The following is a 20,476-nucleotide window of genomic DNA, read 5'->3' as shown; positions in this document are numbered from 1 at the left end:
GAAAAATCTGCTCTCCTAAGGCTAATGGGTGCAAGATTCAAGTCACATTTCATGTTCCATTAGACCTGAGCTGTTTTATAAGGCTCTGATGAAATCAGTGCTTTTTCTATCAGTATGTAACACTTTAAAATAGCTTTTCTTCCCTCTCATTTATCCTACCCCTTACCCCCCCGGCCCCCATGCCTTCACATTCACAGAGCCTACCAGGAAAACAGCCTGTGAGAGTGAATTTCCCGTTTGCATTACTGCCTGTGAAAGCATTTTAGGTTCACTGACAAGAATCTGCTGGTGTAGATAATCACTTGCTAGGAAACTTGAAAATTTTCTGCCTGATTGCAAAGGGATGACTTGACTCTCAGAGAAGATATAGATTTGATAATCAAAATCCTCACCCTATTTCTGTCTCTTTGTCCCTTAGTGCACATCCAGGACAGATCCAATTTCTCTAGGATTCATTCTGCTTGAACATGAGATGAATATAGGAGAAGAAATACTCTAGTGATAATATTTGGGAAAAAGAAACTTTTTTTTTCTAGATGTTTGTATTCCACTACACATTACCAAGAGACATTGGGGCACTTCAAAGGAATGAAAACATACAGAGGTTTACAAGAATTTTGGGAAATAGTAAGCTATGACGTGGAAAGAGCTGCTGAACTGTGAAGCATTTCTATTGTGTTCTGCCAGTAGGAGAGAAAAGTCTATTCATGCTTAGACTATTATGTACTTGAATTTTGCGTTAGCTGATATATTCTAGCACCTGCCAGACTATAACACAGTTAGCCCTTGAACAACACAGGTTTGAACGGTGCAGGTCCACTTACATATGGATTTTTTTTTCGATAAATATACAGTTGGCCCTCTGTATTCCCGGGTTTCACACCTGTGGATTCAACTCATTGCAATATTTTCAGTATTTTCCATCCATGATTGGGAGTCTGCAGATGCAGAGGGCCGACTATATGCATTTTATATCCATTTTATATAAGGGACTTGAGCATCCGCGGATTCTAGTATCTGCGGTAGTCCTGGAACCAATCCCCACGGATACCCAGGGGTGACTGAAGTTTTGGGGGCCTGAAAAGTTATACTTGGATTTTCAACTTCACGAAGTCAGCACCCCTAACTGCTGCATTGTTCAAGAGCCAACTGTACTTGTTACTAAGAATCAACTAACGTTTTGCATTTTAAGCAGTGTCTACAGTAGATATATATAAGCTCTAATATGGCCAGAAAGAACACTGACTCTCCAGACCGGTCTGTGTCCACATAGGTCATGTCATATTTTTAAATGATGGACTGCCTTTCTGGCCTTCTCAGCAATTAGAAAGCAGTATAGTGGGATGATAAAGAACATGGGCTTTGGAGCAGAAATGTGGGTTGGGTGCCAGCTCTGGTACTCATGACCTTTTTCCTTTTAATGAGTTTCCTAGCCTCTTTGAGTATGTTTTCTCATCCACAAAATGGGGGTGATGGTAACACCTATGGCATAGAACTGTGTGAGGATTAAGTAAAATCATGCATGCTCAGTACAGGGCCAGGTGGGTAGTTAACAGTTTATAAATATTAGGTCTTAAACCTCTTTTCCATGCCATAGGACAAGGCACCACTCCCATGTGGTTTGCAAGGCCACCTCCCACTGATCTTTGCTTCTTGCCATCCTTTTGTAGCTGTGTGAAATATTCCCTCAGAACATCACCCAGCCAGCAAATCTCCCTCTTCAGTGTTGCCCTGCTATTTTGTCATCCCAGATAGTAAACTTCACAAGGACAGAGAATTGTGTGTTATCTTTGTTCACAGAAATGTTGAGGAGCATTCTGTGGACTTCCGACAGGACATAGAATTGATGTGTGTGTGTGTGTGTGTGTGTGTGTGTGTGTGTGGCGGGGAAGTGTAGAATCAATTTTATATAAATCTCAAAGGGCAGGGTTTCAAACAGATGGAAACTGAGGCCTAGAGAATAACTTTCCTGAGGACACAAGAGCCCCCTCTTGCTGAAACTGGAGCACGTGTCCCTCCGTGTGGCAGCGAGGTCCCATTTTGACACTCTGGACTCCTTCCTCAGCTGCTTTCTCTGACACTGTTGCCTGTTCTTTACCCATTCGGTCTACTGAACGGTAAGATAGATGTGTTTGCCTTATCTCTGCTTTGGGGTTTGACTCAAGGGAACTGGTCTCCATAAATGGGCCTGGCCCCATCCCAGGACCCAAACAAAATGATTTTCTATCTTGTCATTTGGTGCCTGCAGGCTTCTAAGGTGATGCTGACAAATGGTGCAAGAAGCTAGACATCCAGTATGTTCTGTGTCCAAGTTCCGAAGCCACGTAGGCTCTGGGACACGGTCAGCCTTTGACAAACGTTTGGCTTGGCTTGTAGCTTGATGCTATGTTGGCGCCATGTTCCGTTTGCCAGTCTCTTGAGTAAAGAAAGATTCAGGACAGCTTCCGGTACTGCCAATCCAGGCTTAAACTTTCCATCCTGTATGAGTATGAGTGAACCTCGGTCTCATAGCTCCCTTTTAAATTAAAATAGTCAAGTGGTTAAATATTCATGCTTTGCTTATTTCAGTGTATTTAATTTATTATGTATCACTTTTCTTGGGCTTTATATAAACTTGCTTTGGGACTTTTCTTTTCCCAGTTTAAATTCTGGCAGAATGTTCCTTTCTCCTTGGCAGAGTGTTGATTAGTTGAAGAAAGTAAAAAAGTCTGCCTTGCTAAGAAGACAACATCTTTTTTTTTTCACAGATTGCTCTTGCATTTTAATAACAATGATATTATAGTCATGATTAGCATCATTAATTCATCTTCAGTGATCATTAACTGTGGTGCTCAACATTGGTTCATTTTATTCCCAAGGCTGAAAACCATACCTTCAGCTTTTCTACCCAGCATTTACTATTTGTTTAGAAGGGTAACAATGAAGTAGAGATTTTTTTTTCCTACTGGTTTATTCATTTCTCCCACTGGTAAAGATGGAATCACATCTTCCTTCTCTCTATCTTTTGGCAGAGCAGTTCTTCACCAAATTCTCTTGTTACTGCCTTGATTTGGCAGAGGTGCTAATAGGGCTATTTCTCAGACCTGACTAGTGGGTAGGCTAACCCTTCTCCTTCTAAAGCTTTCCTCGAGCCAAAGCACCGTGCAAATAAAAATAGAACGTTGTTGAGGGTGGCTTGATGCTCAGAACACATATTGATGCACAAGAGAGTTTTCTTCCCACAGCTAAAGGACAGAGATGACAACAACTGATTAGAATTCTAGGTCTTTATAGGACAGCTTCCAACTGTGGCTCTTTGAGACATAGTTTTCCCTTTTTAAATGTCATAAGGCCCTGTTGTAACTGATTTCAAACTATGTAAATAACGATCCCTTGAATATGGAGAGGTAATTAAAAGTTACAGACGTTGATGTCCCATCCCACCCCCACGTACACCATAACTCGCATTGCCTCTTGCCACCACCCACACAGCATCTGCTAGAACCTAAAACTGAGTTTCAGTATTAGCCTAAGAAAATAACAAAACAAAGTTAGAAATTTAAATTAACTGCCAAAGAAGAAATAACATGTCACTCCTCTGCTCAAAAACATTATATAAGCAACTACAGAAGAAAGAAAAAAGGAGGGAAGATGACATGAATGGAGGGAGGGAGGGGTGTGGCAGGGAGAAAGGAAGGAAAGAAGGGCAGACAACCAGATAGAAACTTAAGAAATGCACAGGAACTATATGAGGGAAATTTTGAGAGTTACTGTGGGACAAAAAATAAGAATTTTAGTGATAGAGAATGGGAATGGGAACAAGTAATATTTTAAAAAGGAAAATTCTCCCTGAATTAACTTACAAATTTAATTCATTAAATCCTAAAGGACAATTTTTAGAGAATTTGAAAATAGTTACTCTAAATTTTCTATTATCTGAAAGACTAATTAGTTAAGAATAATAAATGTATTTTTTAATTAATAAAGGGATACTTGTATTGCCAGATATAAAATTAAAAAGATATGGCAGTTAAAATAGTGTTTACTGACACAAGAATAGACTGATGAATAAAAAGAAGGAAAAACTCAGGAACAAACATAAATATTTTGAATGTGATAGACATGATATTTCAAGCGAGTAAGAAAATGATGGATATTTATTGTTTCAGGAAAACTATTTACTGGGACTCTGTGTTAGTTTCCTGTGGCTGCTGTAGCAAATTACAATCAGCTTGGTGATGTAGAACAACAGAAAGTTATTCTCTCACAGATTTGGTGGCCAGAACTCAGAAATCAGTTTCACTGTGTCAAAACCAAGATGTTGGCAGGGCCAGCTCTCTCTGGAGGCTCCGGGAGAAACCTGTTCTTTGCCTGTCCCCGTCTCTGGTGGATGCTGGCTTTCCTTGGCTTGTGGCTACATCACTCCAAACTCTTTCCCCATCTTCACATCTCCTTCTCCTCTTCTCTGTGAGTTAAATTTCCCTGTCTCTCTTTTAAAAGGACACTGTGATTGGATTTAGTGACCATCCAAAATAATCTCCCCATGTCAAGATCTTTCAATTAATCACAGCTGTCAAAATCCTTCTTACATATAAAGTAACATTTACAGGTTCCAAGGATTAGGATCTTTGGGTGGCCGTGACAGGGCCTACTATAGGGGTAAATTAGATTTTCATCTCACCCCACACATCAAATAAATTTATAATGTGTTAAATATTTAAATAGAAGAATATGAAGGTAAATAGTTATCTGATCTCAGAGAGAGAATAGCCCTTTTAAGCATAAAAGAAAAGACTGATGATTTTGTTTAGGTAGAAATCAAAAGACTTGTTTAGGTATAAAATTATCATAAACAAAACTACAAAGAATTGACAAACTGAAAAAAGCATTTGCAACCAACCAAAAGTTTATATTATTAATGTATGAGGTACTTTTATAAATCACTAAAAGCAAAATCTCCTCATAGGAAAATGGTGCAAGAACAGGGATAGAAGAAATACCCCAAAAGGTCAAAGAACATAAAAAAATTTACCCTTGTAGTAATCAAAAGCAAGTTAAATATTGGTGATATATTAGTTTTGGTCAACAAACTGGCAAAAATTATAAAAATTGCAAGACCCAATAATGGTAAGGAAATAAGGAAATTTCCTCAGTTAATTCCCTATGTTGAGTTAACGGTGCAGTCTTTCTCAAGAGTTATTTTTAACTCTTGAGGCCTAGATATGAAAGGCCAAGATATGAAAGGCCTCAAAATGTCGATTCACTTGGATTCAGCAATTGTGATTTTAAGTTATGGCAGTAGACGAGCAACTACACAAACAGAATTGTACATGCATTCTCTTTATAGCTTCATAAAGACATGGAAAAATTACAAATGGTCTAATATCCCATAATAGAAGATGGAAAATGTTCACAAGATGTGGTTAAATGAAAACAGCAAGTTACAAGACCATCTGGACATCTGGTCCTGTGTGTGTGTGTGTGTGTGTGTGCGCGCGCGTGTGCGTGTCTGAAACGATGAGTGAAAATGTTAACAGTTATGGGCAATTCTTCCTGCCATGTAAAAATTTCCATAATGAGTATGTATCACATAATTAATTTGGAAAGCAGAAAAGAATAAAGGCATGTACTTAAAAATTATCTAAAGAATAAAGCCGAATCTTCTAAACATGGCAAATCCCATCTATTTCCATCTACCTTTCCATCTTCACCTTCCTTGACTACTCATTACCTGCCCAATGTCACGCTGGCATCACAGAATCTCCTGGCCTTCTCTGGACTGGATCCTGTGTTCTCATAAGTCCATGCCTTCATACATGTTGTTCCTTCTGCTCCAAGTCCCCAGAGAACCCCTACCACTCATGGCAAACCCAGCCCTCTAAGAGGGGTAGAGAGTCTTCACGACTCCCTCAGGCAGACTAAATAACTCTCTTTGCTGCCACGGCTCAGCACACTTCAACACTCTGTGATTGGATTTCTATTCTGTTCATATGTTGGGCTCTATTTCCCTCACTGGACTGTGAGCTCAGGGCAGGTGAGTCCCAATCACACAGGGACCCCCAGTCTCCAGCACTGGACATGAGTTGGGTTAGATTGGCCCACGTAGAACCTACGGAGAAAAAGCTACCCTGGCCATAGAGTTAGTAAGGAAGGTAAGGTGACCAAAGGTGAGGGTCAAAGGTGATGTTTTTGGATTGCTAAAATGTGAAAGTTTAAATCGAATGTCATTATTTCAACCCACTGATTGATGTTGGTTGAAATGAAATCAGTACATTTCAAATTTTGTTTGAGTTGCCTGCTTAATTTGGATTTTTCAGTGTGAAGAAAGCTGTTCTACTGTTGCTACTCTTTTACTTAATAATCAGTGCGTTAAATGGTGCAGTTTTGCTTCGCATATGCTGGTTGTGTTTCAAAACAGTCTCACCTTTTTACAAAATCAGATTCCTGAGTTGTGCTGAATGTTTTGCTCTGAGTGAGTCTTTGAAGATAATTAGCAACAGTTGGGGGCAGGGATGGCCTCACCACAGGCCTTTCCATAAACTTCAGGGAACAGGTGAGAAATAGGAGTCAGTTCAGGGGTTAATGAGCCTTGGGCTGGTCAGGTCACTTCTCAGAGTCATAACACTCTGTTTTTATTTAATAAGTAGCTTCTGTGAAATTTGGTTGATACTAGCTGCTGGGCCTGAGAGGCCAGACAGGAGAGTGAAGATGGCTTTCAAGAGCTGGGGTGAAGCTGAGCACTCAGCCAGGGAGCAAAGGGAAGATGCCATTTACTTCCAGGATGTCTCTAGACAGGGACTAAGCAGGGAATTCTCTGGAGAAAGTCATGGTTGAGTTTAGAATTAAGAAAACCAATATTTTATTGCTCTAGGAGTAAAAATGAGGTGCTGGATAGCTGTACACTTTTCCTTTCTAGTTAGCTGGGATTCTATTTGGTGTGGTGGCATTTGTCTATATTAGATGTGGAATTGTTTCTCTCTAGGTTTTAGATTTTTTTGTTTTCATATCGAAAAGAAAACCTGAATTTCCTGCTCCCAGATAGGGAGCAGAGCACAGGGATGGGTTGGAAATATTTGTATGTCCAGAGGCAGGGATGTGTGTGGAGAGACAGCCAGACTGAGGGTGGCTCAAGAACTAAGAGCTGGACCCTGGGCAAGTCACAAACTCCACGGCTCAGTTACTTCTCGGTAAGACAAAGGACATGGACTAAATCATTGTTTTTCAAACTTTATTCTAGAGGAATCTTCTTTTTTTTTCCCCAAAGAAAACATTCTACTCAATCCTGTTTTGTCGATGAAACTGATTTTTAAAAATAGAGTGACTCTGGTTGAGATAGAGAAGGGACAAATGCTCTGACAGCCTTCCCCGGCTCCCTGTCTATCTGGACTCCCCGAAGACACCCAGACCTCAGAACACACAGTGAAAGCAGACTTGGCTTTGGCTCCTGCTCCTTCATATCAAAGTTCACGGAGATGTGTGTTTTTTTTTTTTTTTAATTAAAGTTTATTAGGGTGACAATGGTTAGTTAAGTTACATAGATTTCAGGTGTACAATTCTGTAATACATCATCTACATATCACATTGTGTGTTCACCACCCAGAGTCAGTTCTCCTTCCATCACCATATATTTGATCCTTTATGCCTTCATCTACCACCCCCTCCCCACCATGGAGTATTTTTCACTTTTTTCCCCCCCAGTGTTTTTGAGATACAATTGTTATATAACACTGTATTAGTTTTAGGTATACAACATGATTTGAAATGTGTATACAAATATATTGTGAAAGGATTACCACAATAACTTTAGTTAACATCCATCACCTCACAAAATTACACATTTTTTTTTCTTGTGATGAGAACTTTTAGGAGCTACTTTCAATATACAATACAGTATTGTCAGCTATAGTCACGATACTATATACTACATCCCCAGGACTTACTGATCTTATAACTAGAAGTTTGTACCTTTTGACTACCTTCACCCATTTTGCCCACCCTCTGTCTCTGCCAACCACCAATCTGTTCTTTGCATTAGAGTTCATTTTTTTTTTTAGATTCCACATATAAATGAGATCATATTTGTATTTGATCTCATTTATATGTAACTTGATTATTAGTATTTGTATTTTCCTGTTTGACTTATTTCACTTAGCATAATGCCTTCAAGCTTCATTCATGCTATCACAAATGGCAGAATTTTTTCTTTTTAATGGCTGAAAAATATTCCATTATATATATATATATATATATATATATATATATATATATATATATATCACCATTTCTTTATCCATTCATCCATCGATGGACGCTTAGGTTGTTTTCATATCTTGGCTGTTGCATATAATGTTACAGTGACCATGGGGTACAGATACCTTTTTGAGATAGTGATTTCATTTCCTTTGGATATATATCCAGAAGCGGAATTGTTGGACCATATAATAATTCTATTTCCAACTTTTTTCCTTTCACTAATTTTTTATGTTTCAATTACAGTTGCCACACAATATTATATTAGTTTCAGGTGTACAACATAGTAATCAGACATTTATATAACTTATGAAGTGATTGCCTCGATAAGTCTAGTACCCATCTGACACCAAACATAGTTATTACAATATTATTGACTATATTCCCTATGCTGTACTTTACATCCCATGACTATTTTGTAACTACCAATTTGTACTTCTTAACCCCTTCCCCTTTTTACTCATCTCCTCAACCCTCCTACCATCTGGCAGCCTTTAAAATTTTCTCTGTATCTATGAATTTGTTTGTTTTGTTTGTCTATTTTGTTTTTTAGATTCCACATATAAGTGAAATCATATGGTATTTGTCTTTCTCTGTCTCACTCATTTCACTTAGCTTAATACCCTCTAGATCTATCCATGTTGTTGCAGATGGCAAGATTTCATTCTCTTTTTATGGCTGAGTAATATTCCATTGCATATACATACCACCTCTTCTATATCTATTCATCCATTGATTGGGTGGTTTCATATCTTGACTATTGTACATAATACTGCAATGAACACATGGATGCACATATCTTTTCGAATTAGTGTTTTGGTTTTTTTGGGTAAATCCCCAGAAGTGGAATTACTGGGTCCTTCTTTGTCTCTTGTTTCAGACTTTGTTTTAAAGTCTATTTTGTCTGATATTAGTATTGCTACCCCACCTTTTCTTTTTTTCCTTTTTTTTCATTTCCATTTTTATGAAGTATCTTTTTCCATCTCTAAGGTCATGGAGTTTAAAAGAAAATGAAACCCTAATAAGATGGCCTTGTGTCTCATTTGAAGATTCCAATCCAATATGCAAATTCATTGAAAAACAATTTAAATGTTTCCTGAGGTTTTTAGAAAATGAAACAAATCAAACAAGACACATATGCCCCCCCACCGAAATCTACCAAAAGGATATTAAATTATTAAATAACTTCTTTCTGGGTCTCCTCCACTTTCCCGTGCTCACACACACAGCAGCTGCTTCGGGGGTCCTTTCCTCTCTCCCTCCCACTACTACAGACCCCTCACTATGATTCTCTTCTTCTGCCTCCCCTAACCCCTCCTTATCAGGTCTGTTCTTTCCTTTTTCATCCCTCTCTATCCTGTCAGTGGGAATCTGCCAACTTCTCATTCTGCTCCAATTTTATTTCATTTTGCCCGTCACCACCCCATTCATTCTGTAACAGTCCCAGGCACATCACAACAGCTGAGTGTAAGATCCACGGATTTCTTCTTTTTAGAGTGGGTATTGAGGAGGGGTTGGGAGTAGATCGCAAACACTTATATCTGAACATCCTCTTTATTCTCACTAGTGATCCTAATGTTCATTCCTAGGACTCCCTCCTTGCCTCCTGCTTTGACTCAAATCATTCAAAGCATGCAGTATATGACCAGACCCCTGGGTCAGAAATGCTGTGCAAGATTTCGGGAGGTGTTTTTTATGCTCTTTTCTCTTCATTGTGTGCCTCTCTCATTCTTTTCCTTTTTCCCAATCACTCGCCATTCCTGGACGACTTCCCACTGCCTCAACATTTCTGTGCTGTGGCAGATGGTGGAGAGTGGAGGGTCCCTCTGACTCTGTAGAGGCTAATGGGGCTCTTTAAGGACGTCCTGGGGTCTTCCGATAGGATTCACAGGCTTTGTGTGGACACAGGGAGACCCCTGGAGGAGGTAGCTCCTGAGGTGAAGCAGGTCCCAGCTGAGGCCCTTCCATTATCATCCAGGTGTAGACGCGGCTCCTGCTGCTGTGTTCACACGTACCTGAGTCCTCTGTCACTGCGGCTTTCTCAGGCAAAATCAGTACAGGCTTAAGTTCTTTTTGGATCCACATGAAAGAGAAACATGATCTCTGCCGCCACCTCTGAACGACTTTGTGTTTTCCTAATCACTGTGCCCATATTTCTTGCCTTTGATATGTGTGGATCCATTTCCTTATGTGTTACATACCCCTCTGGTGCCACAGTCCCTGCTGCGACTCTCACATATGCACACGCACATTCACACTCACACCCCTCGGGAGAAAACACCATGTTGCTCGGCTTTTGACAAAGCCAGGATCCCACAGAATGTGTCCTCTATTCACTGCTTGCCAACAAACCTGACCCTTTGGCAGCTGCAAACCAACCACAGATCTTTGCCTTTTTTTTTCACCCTCCACTAACTAGCCTTGCCATTTGTAAAGGTGGGTGATGGAGGAAATTCTAACATGCAGCTGGTGAGTGTGTATGTGAGAGTGTGTGAGTGTGTCTGAGAAAAAGGAAGGGATATATATGTTTGTGTATATATATATACATATATATGTGTGTGTATATATATATATATATATATATATATATATATATATATAGAGAGAGAGAGAGAGAGAGAGAGAGAGAGAGAGAGAGAGAGAGAGAGAGGATATTGCTCAGCTGGGTCTATATTTGTATCGCTCATGAGCTCCCTGCAGAGTCAGCAGGGCTGGGGACCAGTCCTACCTCATTGTAGAACTGTGCACCTGCTGCAGATTGCGCTCACCCACCATCCTTTTTCCTCGTCGTGTACTTGTCCCCTTGGGATGAAATCCAGGCTTTGCATTGGCCAAAACAGACATGGATGGAGCGCAGGGCTAAGGTCAGATGACCTTGTCCAAATCTGGAACTGCTAGGAGAGTCAGAAAAAGGATCATGACTGAGTGGTTATTGGCATATGGATTGTGGAGTCAGGTTGTCTGGATGTGAATCCTGAACCTGCCTCCTACCAGCTGTGTGACCTTGAACACATTACTCAATATCACTGCATCTCTGTCTCTTCATTTATAAAATGTGGAGGATAATACTAGTGCTACCTCATAGGGCTGAAGTAGTTAACATGTGTGTCTTTCATTGTAAGTCCTACAGAAGCACCTGCTGTTTGTTATTCATAGAACTGATGGGAATAGTCCTGTGCGGCTGCACGAAGCCAAGGCCCCATTATTATTACTAGTTGTGTGGGTTTGGGGTGAACTAACCTCTCTGAATCTCATTTTCCCCATTTGTCAAACGGGGACAAAATTAGATCTCCCACTAGGCTGTGCCTTGTTGTTAAGCACAGATTTGTCTGTTGGAAATGAAAATCTGTAGTTGATTGTGCCTTTGCTGCAGAAGATTCTGCCAGGCTCTGCGTGCTCTGCTCCCAGAACTTTAAAGTTGTGGACCCAAACATTCCAAATATTTAAAATCCAAGAAGCAGCAGAAAGATAAAGGAGGAAAGCTATCACCCGATCTTTGGTATCATATGTCATATACCCCAAAGAGTTCAAGAGGAACTTGCTTCCTCTGGACCCATGATTGTTCCAAGGGGATACGCTTTGACTACCTCAGGAGGGTTAAACGGCTAGCTGGATTTCGGGAGCAGAGGAACGCTGTGCAAATCTGGGATGCGTGATGCAACAGAACCTACTGATTTTTTTCATTCTTGATTCTGCCACTTCTCTGCTGTGTACCCTTTGGCATCTTACTTAACTTCTCTGGGTCTTAGTTGTCTTCTCAAGAGGAAAATTAGGTAGATATCATAAAATTTTAAGATATCATAAAAGAATGTGGCACAAAATAGACAATCTGCAAATGTCTGTTCCTTGGGAAAAAAATTGGCATGTGGAGTTATCAGGCCAACCACCTTTTAGATCTGGGTTGGTGCTTGGGTCATGGTTTATGAGATAAGTGAAAATGTGTGATTTAAAAATTCCAAAGGTATTTATTATAAAATCATATGTGTGTGTGCATATATATACATATATATATTTGTTTGTTTTTTAACCAAGCTGAGTTGATAGTGGGCATTCTAGATCTGAACTTCGATAACTTTGATAACTCTCCCAGTTAAATAGTTTGCTTGTCAACCTAGGAGTAGTCCAGCATCTTAAACCATGAAGCAAATTATATAATAACCTGGTTACTATTTTAGATAAGATGACCACATAAGGGATACAGAATTGCCATAGGATGGGAACTTGTTTCCATGTAGTTTGGACAAATCAGGTAATGACAAATCTAAAAGGACCGTAACCAAAAGCCTGGGGATGAAAGTGAAGAAGATGCTCTTATGTGGCCTCCCCTGGTGTCTTCTGGGAATTTCTGTGGGGCTATGGGTGAAGTCACTGGGAGCCTAACACTTCAGGTACACTCTCACTTCCCAAGCTCTGAAAGATTCTGTCCTGGGAGGCATTTTAAAATGCTGGTCACACTCCTTGGAAAACTGCCTACTTTGCTATCTCTTCTTAGGTACCTTCATTGTCATTTCAAATCTAACAAGTTCAAAATCAAACTCCTGATCTCCCCTCAGAGTGTTCCAGATCTTAGTAAATGGCACCTCCATGTCCTGTTTTGCTCTGAGCAAAAAACTTGGAGTCATCTTTGAGTCCTCTCTACCATTCACACCCCACTTCCAATCATCAGCAAATCTCATTGGCTCAACCTTCAAACATGTCTGAAATCTGACCACTTCCACTGTTATTCCCTGATCCAAGCCGCGATGATCTCTCTCCTGGGTTATTGCATGTAAGCTCCTAACTGATCTCCTTGCTTCTGCCCTTGACCTCCTACTGAAGCTAGAGTATATCACTCTGTTTGGAATCATCTGCTGACTCCCCATCTTACTCAGAGTGAAAACCAAAGCGAGTACATTGGCCTAAAAGCTCTAATCAATCTGGCTCCTACAAACTTCTCTCCTAATCTCCCTTCCTTCTTCGCTCAGCCTTGTCCCAATGTCCTTCTTGCTATTCCTCCAAATGGATGCATAGGCCCAGAATTCTAGATCATTCTCTCTTCAAACCTCACTCGGTGATTTGAATTTTACTGGACATGCTAGGTCCTAAAACTTGGAAGTCATATTTTTTTAAATCCCCCAAAGGGCAGAGCTCAAACTGTTCTTCTACCTTGCATGCATTATTCCTTTCTGTGAATTCCTAAAGAACGTTTATTTTTTTATTATTATTTTTAATTTTATTGGGGAATATTGGGGAACAGTGTGTTTCTCCAGGGCCCATCAGTTCCAAGTTGTTGTCCTTTAATCTAGTTGTGGAGGGCACAGCTCAGCTCCAAGTCCAGTCACCATTTTCAATCTTTAGTTGCAGGGGGTATAGCCCACCATCCCATGCGGGAATTGAACTGGCAACCTTGTTGTAGAGAGCTGGCATTCTAACCAACTGAGCCATCCACCTGCCCCTCCGGCAGGCAGCTTGTTGCTTTTAATCTAGTTGTGGAAGGTGCAGCTCACTGGCCCATGTGGGAATCGAACCAGCAACCTGTTGTTCAGAGCTCGTGCTCTAACCAACTGAGCCATCGGGCCACCCCCTAAAGCACTTTTATTCTAGAAATCCTATAACTTGATGACTGATTTATACTCTGCTTGGGTATAAATTGGGCTACTTGTATTTTAAGTATTGAATTACAAGCGTTCTTTATATGTTCTAGACATAAGCCCGTTATCAAACATACAATTTGCAAATACTTTCTCTCATTCAGTGCAGTTCTCTTAATTTTCACGATGACATCCTTTGAAGCACAAAAATTTTTAATTTTGATATAATTCAATTTTTCTATTTTTTTCTTTTGTTAGTTGTGCTTTTGATGTCATATCTAAATAGGCTTTGCCTAATTCAGGTCACAAAGATTTTTCTCCAATATTTTCTTTTAAGAGTTTTATAGTTTTAGCTTTTACATTTCAGTCTGTGATCCTTTTTGAGTTATTTTTTTGTGTGTGGTGTGAGGAAGGGTCTAACATCATTCTTTTGTATATAGATATATCCAGTTTTCCCAGCACTATTTTTTGAAAAGATTATTCTTTTCCCATTGAGTTTTCTTGGCACTCTTGTCAAAAACCAATTGACCATAGATGTGAGGGTGTTATTTCTTGACTCTTAATTCTATTCCATTCATGTATAGGTTTATTCTTATGCCTTTAACACATTGTTTTGATTACTGTAGATTTATGGTAAGTTTTGAAATTAGAAATTGTGAGTCCTCCAACTTTGTTTTTCTTTTTCGAGATTATTTTGCCTATTCTAGGTTTTTTTAAATTTCCATATGAATTTTAAGAACAGCTTGTCAATTTCTGCACAGTAGCCAACTGGGATTTTGATAGGGATAGCACTGAATTTATAGGCCAATTTGGGGTGTATTGTTATTTTAATGACATTAAGTCTTTAGGTCTCTGAATATGAGGTTCCATTTATTTAGGTTTTCTTTAATTTCTTTCAAGAATGTTTTATAGTTTTCAGAATGTAAGCTTTTTACTTCCTTTGTTAAGTTTATTGCTAAGTATTTTATTCTTTTTGACGCTCTATAAAAGGGTTAAGGATTTTGATTTTATTTAAAAAGCAATGGAAATCATTGAAAGGTTTTAAGCAGGGATGGTCATGACCATGATTAAATTTTTAAAGATCCCTCTGGCTTCTGTGTTGAGAATTCATTTAAGGGGGTAAGAATGGATGAAGGAAGACCAACTAGAAGGCGACTGCTGTGGTCTAAGTGAGAGATGGTGGTACCAAGATAAGGATAGTGAATCAGACATAGTGAAAAGTAGACCGACTCAAGATGCCTTTTATAATAGAAAGAAACAATAGAATTTAGCGATAGATTAGATTTGGGGTTGTGTGTGCGAAATCTTGTGTAACAGCATGGATGGTGGGGCCATTCATTGTGCTAAGGAGGACTGGAAAAGAACCAATACATGGTCTTTAAGTGCCACTTTCATTAGCGATAATTCAATCTAACCCTCATATCATCTTAATTGATTTTTCTAAGATTTCTATGAGGTAGCCAGAATAAGCATTAATGTTCTCACGTAATGGGTGATAAAACTGAGGGCACAATGAGAAAGAGCTCTGATTAGCAGTCAGCAAGCCTGGGATTTTGCCCACGCTACGTTGAGAATTGCTGGGTTCCCTTAGTCCTGTCAGTTAACCTCTCTAATGGCCAGCTTCTTTATCTATTAACTGTGGGTGTCAGTGAACTTATTCCTAATATCCCTTCTGTTCTGCCTTCTTTCACTATTATCATTCATTAAGAAATATATGCGGTGGCAAAGACACAGTGATGATGGAGTTGGGATGTGAACTCTGATCTCAATAGCTAGTCCATTGTTCATTATACCCTATGGCCTCCCATTTATTTTTTCCCACTTGTATTTCGTGAGGAAAAAAAATGGATGTCTCCACCTTGCTTACCAATACTGGGTAGTGTGGCCTATACGTGGACCAATATCTATAATTTTAGGTTTTGGCAACAGGGACACGTAAATTAAAAATCCCCTGAAGCTGTGATTGTGTTTATGACTGAGTAGCTTTAATATGTTTTAAATACTTTTGCTTCGTGCAGCAACACTTCTATTACGACTGTGACTTTAAGTTCTTCCCCAATTTAGAAATGATCTCCTTTATCCTCTGTGGTGGCCACTCTGAAACTTTCTCAAGCAAGAATGACTCACAGGTTGCGTCCACTTTAGGTATTCAATCTTGCATGTAGCAGTTCTTAATCTCTTATGAAATGTGGTATATGGGAGCAGAAATCCACCAATGGAGTGGGGAAAAATAAATACCAAAAAAGTGGTGTGTTGTTGTGCTTAAAAAAGGATCAGTGTGTTCTTCCAGGAGATAAAGGGTGAGATTATTACCTCAAAGCATTGACAAGCCAAGGACTCAGTGCCAAGCAGGAGCTCTGGACTCTGAGAGGGTGAGGAGGCCCAGTTAGCTCTGTGCTCATGTCCATACACATGCTTCCTCCTTGGTGGCCTCTGTAACCTGAATAAGGAAGAGGGAGGAGGATTTGCTTCAAGACCAGCCTTTGAATCTGCTGCCTGAATGAAGGACCAGGACATACCTGATCTAGTTAGTCTCTAGCAGCTTCTTTCAAACAACAAACAAGCTCAGCATTTACACTGTGTATATAAATTTCCATCACAATAGCTGCCCTGCTTTTATGGAGCTAGAACAATTTGATAGTTAAGATAAAGGCGGAACCCTTTGAAAGAGGAAACGCACTGAAATAACATTGCTGTCAAAGGGGCACGTTTTGTCCACACATGATCCCTTCAGATGAGTGTCACATCGCGGAGAAATATGATAGTGACTCCAAATGGTCATTATTGCGCATTCAGATAACTGCAGAGCTGTTGGGCAGTCAAACCTCGCCCAGCAGCTGGGCAGTGAGCGACATGCTGGGCTGTGAACAGGCACAAAGACGTGGAGTGTGTGCAGTGGAGTGAGGGAGACATGCTCAAGCCGACGTGTGGCTCCCCTTGGAGGGAAAACACAGGCTTTCAGAGTCTGAGAATCCGCGAGGTTTAGGAAAATGAAGTTCTGAATTGGAAAGAAAAACTAATTATATTCTCTGGAGCAACGAGTTCCAAATTTGACTGTATATCAAAATCATGAGGAACATTTGTGAGAATGTGAACTCCCAAGTGCCATCCTGGACTTACTGACTCAGAATCGCACTCATTTCCCTACTCTCCCACCCGAGGGGGAGGAGAGGGGAAGAATCCAAAAAGGTCACACCCCAAATCATTCTGATGATAGGATCAGGGAAACTGCCCTTGGAGAATCATTAATCTATGGGCTTACCTGGAAACACAGCTCTTGCCACAGCCAGAAAAGGGCAGTAATCAGCATTTCTTTGCTCCATGGTTTGTACTTTCTGTGAGGCCAATAGATTAGCAGTACACTACAAGGTCATTATTGCAGGTGAATGGAGAGGACAGTCTGAATGAGAGAGGATTTTAAAAACTAAAATGAGTGAAGGGAACTTCACTTTTTATGTTTAGTCCTTTAGGCTTCATTTTTTGAGTCATGTTAAGCTGGAACTGCTTACCAGCTCTTGGTAACTGAGCAGAACTAAGCCCGCCCAGTTGAGTCCCTAACATTCAGGGGCCAGAGCTCCCATCTGAGATCCATAAAATGGACCCCCAGAATAAATGGGAAGCGTTCTCCCCTCTTGTTGTGGGGCTTCTGCCATCTTTGCAATTGCTGCTTCTGATGCTTTTGAATAAGGTTTCCTTGTAGGGCAGGGGCGTGGGGAGGAGGCTGAGACTGAGTGGCACAGGGTGCAGGCAGGAGTTGAAAGGACAGCAGCAGACCCATAAAAGCGGGGGACTGAAAGTTTTGGGGAAAGGGAAGGGAGAGAACAGAGGGAGGGGGCTTGAAAGACAAAGGACAACCTTATAGAAGATCGATTCACCAAGAGGGGAAAATAGTTGCTGACTTACTCTGTTCCGCAGGTTGTCTTTAGGGGGCTGAGGGCAGAGCTCACATTCAAGAGACAAAGAGGCACATTGGCACCTGTCCCTGCTTTCCAACCCTCAAGCTTTACATCAGGTTCCAGCCACCAGAGATGATGGCCTGGGATTGCTTCCACTGGGTCTACGCAGAAACTGATGGAAAGTTCTCCCTCCATTCAACAAGGTCTCTACCCTAACCAGACCTCCTTGCCTCATGTCTAAATATACATTCCTACCACATCATAGAAGCTTTTGCCTTTAGTCTTGGCAATTCCCCTGCCCTTAGTACCTAAGGTGGTTGGGACGATGATTATATTTAATCTCTTTAAAGTGGGCCGAACTGAGCTTCACTGTAGCCTTAGGGTCCCCTGTGACCTACTGTTAACTCTTGGATTTACTCCTCTGACCCCTATACCCTTGCCTTGAGTGTATGGGCTATGAACTTCTGGAGGGCAGGGAGGAGGTCTTCTTCATCTCTCGATCCCAACACCTAACACAATGTTCGGCACTCAGTCAGGGGTTAGTAACTTGTGCTGTACCAGGAACTGAAATGAAGTGAATCTAAAATAACTGTCTAGGTAAAATAACACATACATCACCTCGTCTGCCAACAACTGAAAGATCTAGGTCAAAACTGTTCTGCAGATATTAGGGATGTATTTTAAATAATTTTTTAAAACAATACAGATATTGAGTAAAAGCTTGTACACCATTGCCATAAATAATGGCTAATGCATTCTTACATTCCTTTCCCACAGCAGGCCCTTCTAGACTCTGAGGTCGGAGGCAGAGCCTGGGTGTCCAAGGCAACGCCCCCTGAAGTGGGTGTGAAGAGTCAGCCACACAGCTCTGGAGCCATTCCACACCACTGGGGAGGTCCCAGGCTGGAGGCTTTCCAAGCTGTTGCAGGATGGACTTCACCGCTGCCTTTTTAACCTACAGCAACTCAGGCTGCTGCCTCAGCCTCTCCAAATTCAAAGGCCTTTTGAGTGAAACGGTTCCCCACAATCCATGGGTCTTTTAGATGCTTCATGCTTTCTTTCATGCTTTCACCCAACAATTACTGAGCACATGCTACCTTCCTGAACTTCCTGGCTGGCACCTGAAGGGGATTGTGGCTGGTGGCCATTTGCTTGGATGTGGGACCTCCAGCTCCTGAAACAGACATCTTGTTGGTTTTTCTTCTTTATCTGGGAGAAAGCCCAGAGCTGTCTCACAGCTGTGTGTCACCCCTGCTTTCTTTGCAGCTATCTCGAGGGTTGCGAGAGGCTCAGTCTCCTTATGTCAAGATTTCCAATATGTTAACTAATAAAGATGCCAAAACAGACTAACAAAAATTGTGGCATATTTTTTACATTTACGTTTAAGAAATTGGTGTTCTTAATAAGAAATGTTACAGCATTTGTTGATTTTTATACACAACAAAATATGATTGAAAAACATTTGACTGATGTGAAATATCAAAAAATTTATAGCATCATCATGTAACTTTAAATATTGATGATCATGACTATAATGAGAATATCATGACCATTATGATTTAAATAATTGCTACATTCTATTCACAATCTATTGATTAAATTCTAAAAATAGACCCAAAATGTCCCATCACAAAAGGTAGTGTCACACAATATAAATGTGCTAATTATGGGACAATTATAGGAAACATAGAAAATAGTCATTTATACTACATTAGGGACAGTCTAGGCCTGGGAATTTAACATTGAATGATGACATCTTTCCATTCTCTCATTTTATCTCTGCCATAAGCAAAAGTTTAGAATTGTGGCTCTTTGTGATGGTGGGGCATGGAATAAATGGACTCCGCTGTCCCGCCCTCCCTGTGACGGCATTATGACAGGCCCTGCCAGCAGCCAGCTCAGCTGCAATGCAGCCGCCAAGGCCCAGCATGCCAGCCACTGGATGCAGAAGGCTCACAGCTTTATGACCGTGTCTGTGGCAGGGATATGTCCCAGCAGAGAAGCACGAGTTCTGTCCCCGGGTCCCTTTATCATCTGCAAGCATTTGGCTTTCAGTCCGCTTTCTTCCCAGCAGCCAGCCCCTATTTCTCTTTGCTTTCCCTCAGACCGTTGGAACCATTTGCCAGCAGGGAAATACCAGAGGGTTTACATCCTGTCCTTAACCAAAAACTGACTGGCTCAGGGTTACAAATACCCCAGCTCTCTTGCTCCCAATTGGAATAGCTCTGAGACTGATATTGTCTCCAGAGCTCACTTTTGAGACTTTCTTTGGTGTTGCAACTTTAGCTGGCCTACTTCCGTTCCTGGTTCCTCTTCCTTGCTCCCTGACCAGCTTTCCCAGGAACCTCTCTTAATAAAGCATTTCACATGCATCTCTGTCTCACTGTCTGGAGATCTCCACCTAGGACAGGAACTTAGCCCTGCTACTTACAAGGTACTGGTCCTATTTGAACCTGTTTCTGTATCTGCAAAATTGAGATAGACATACCAACTTTCTGAGGCCACTGTAAGCATCAGAGATCATGTATATAAAGTATCTTGCACAGTCAGTTGCAGTACTTGTCAGTTATTATTAGCTATTTCCCCAAGGCCTTAGGCTCACTCACCCCTGCCGTGGACAGTCTTCTCTAGGGCTGGAGCAACCAGGACTGTAAGAGCTTATTTATTGCCTTAGGATTGAGCCCATGGCCCTTTCAACTTAAATGGGTCTGAGTAATTCAGCTGTGAGTCTTTTAAAACCCTCAGCATAAATCAGGACATAAGAACATGATTAGCGGTGCG

General features: G+C 40.8%; 1 long non-coding RNA gene across 1 annotated transcript in view; it reads left to right on the top strand.

The window, feature by feature from the left end:
* The window catches only part of LOC117024499 (uncharacterized), a 105,349-nt gene extending 86,314 nt beyond the window's left edge, over nucleotides 1-19,035 (top strand). The window contains exon 3 of the long non-coding RNA XR_004423464.1: nucleotides 18,473-19,035. This is a non-coding gene — a long non-coding RNA (uncharacterized LOC117024499). The remainder of the gene's footprint in view (nucleotides 1-18,472) is intronic.
* Nucleotides 19,036-20,476: the final 1,441 nt, after the last annotated feature.

The sequence above is a fragment of the Rhinolophus ferrumequinum genome, chromosome 7, assembly GCF_004115265.2.
Source record: "Rhinolophus ferrumequinum isolate MPI-CBG mRhiFer1 chromosome 7, mRhiFer1_v1.p, whole genome shotgun sequence".
Lineage (NCBI taxonomy): Eukaryota > Metazoa > Chordata > Mammalia > Chiroptera > Rhinolophidae > Rhinolophus > Rhinolophus ferrumequinum.
The sequence above is the reverse complement of the archived record's forward strand: the minus strand, read 5'-3'. Positions and strand labels throughout refer to the sequence as shown.